This window comes from Chelonoidis abingdonii, chromosome 3, assembly GCF_003597395.2.
Source record: "Chelonoidis abingdonii isolate Lonesome George chromosome 3, CheloAbing_2.0, whole genome shotgun sequence".
Classification (NCBI taxonomy): domain Eukaryota; kingdom Metazoa; phylum Chordata; order Testudines; family Testudinidae; genus Chelonoidis; species Chelonoidis abingdonii.
Window position 1 is genome coordinate 43621668 of NC_133771.1, and position 1919 is coordinate 43623586.

Consider the following 1919-nt stretch of genomic DNA (forward strand, 5'->3'; position numbering starts at 1 on the left):
TCAATGTAGCCCTTAGTGCCTTAGGCTTAGTATCCAATACTAGATTTTATGAGTGAGACATGGACACCCCTCCCCCAAATTTGTGTGAAAAAGTTCATACAAAATTTTATGGCACAAGGAAACATTGACTTGCATTTCAGAGTGTCTGAAACTGTCACTCTTTTTCTGCTAAACTAGCATTAAACAGTTACAGTTTGCACTGTAATTTCAGTGTAACCATTTGTATAGATTTAAATCTTTCTGATATTTAAAAATGATGCATCTTTTGGTGATTAAAGTATTTTTACAGGTCCTACTGAGAGCTGCTTTCCTGTTGTGTCTTCAATTAAGGAAGAACAGATTTATATATATGGTTGCTAGTATCTCACATTTAATACACTATGGGCTTGTCCACACGGCAGTCCAATGTGGACTCTGGAAGTGTGAATTGCTGTCCAGACCAAAGTGATGCATGCTAACTGCCCCATATGGGCCACTGCTGCTGTGAACTAAAAGGTAGTTTGTTGCATTAACGTAGTCCTGTTTGAAGGAGGAGTACATTAATGCTAACTAGATAACTTTTAGTTAATGCCAGCAGCATCCACATAAGGTATTTAGTGTGCAGCACTTTGGTGCACTCTACAATTCACACCTTTTCAGTCTGCATTGCTGAGTAGTGTAGACACAGTCTATATTAGAATTTAAAATAGAATCAGAGGGAAAGAATTTCAAAAGCTGATAGTTCAACTTGGAAATATTGAATAGGAATAGAATTTATACATAGATGCCAATAGAGCCCTCATAACAATCCCTACTGCCACCATAACTCAAACCAATGAACTGGTATACGCTACAGCCTCTGTAATCCTGGAGATGCTTGGCTACATGATCAAGAAGAACAACAGCATGTACCCACCCTGGAAAATGAGGTTGGAGGATAAGATCAAGGCGACTCGGAGAGAAGTTAGTCAGCTGGTGGAACTACAGAAGGGTGTAGAGATTAAGGATAAGACTCGGCTACTGAAAAAATACAAGGGCCTGACTCCATCTGAAATGATACTAACCACCCAGACAGTTAATTCTTCAAGCCCTTCGTATCCAGAACGACTAAGTTGTAGTTGGTAATACTGTGCACTTGGCCACTTTGCAAAACTGCCTTGATTACGTCCAGTGTGTCTCGCATAGTCCATGTCTTGAGAAGTCCTTAGTGTCCTGTTGACTTTGTGTATGCCAACATTCAAGATCCACATTGCGGCATTGAGTCTAGCTTCCTATAGTCAATCCAGGCTGTGCTCGATTGCTGTCTAGATCTGAGCTTGGCGACTGCTCTGTCTATGAGCAACTGGTGTTTGAGCTCTGGTGTGTCCAATGTCCTCTGAGCTGTGCTCATTACTGGCCCATATGGTCAGTATCTTGGAGGCTATGATGCGTGATAGACTTTCCATGTTGTGGGGACAGTATTTGTGGTAGTTGGCCGTCTTTCCCTTGCAGCTCTCATGATCAGCACGTCCTTCCTTGTGTTAGCAGTTTGGGTGGGAGCCGCTGCTACACGCTCAATCTGTGCTGCAGGCGTTCATGCTGCTGTTAGTTTCTTTAGCCAGTAGGTGTGATCATGTTCTCCAGGTGCTGTCCAGCTCTTCCTTCAGTTTCTTGACCGCTGCTGATTCGTACTGTAGATTGTGATGGTTTCTGTCTGGGAGATTGCTGTGCTCTGTTGTCTAGTCTGCAGCACTTTGCACTGGTGTTATGATCTCTCTCTTTCTCCATAGTTCTTTCCATCTGTTCAGGTTCTCTGCTGTGGCTCTGCTGTTGTTGTTGCACTGCAGTTGGAGTACACCTTGATGTTCTTTGGAGAACGGCATTTACTTTTTTGCCTCTCTTCGATGTATCTCCTTCGCCTAGCCATGCTGTGAGCCTTGTTTAGCAGTCTCATAGGGCTA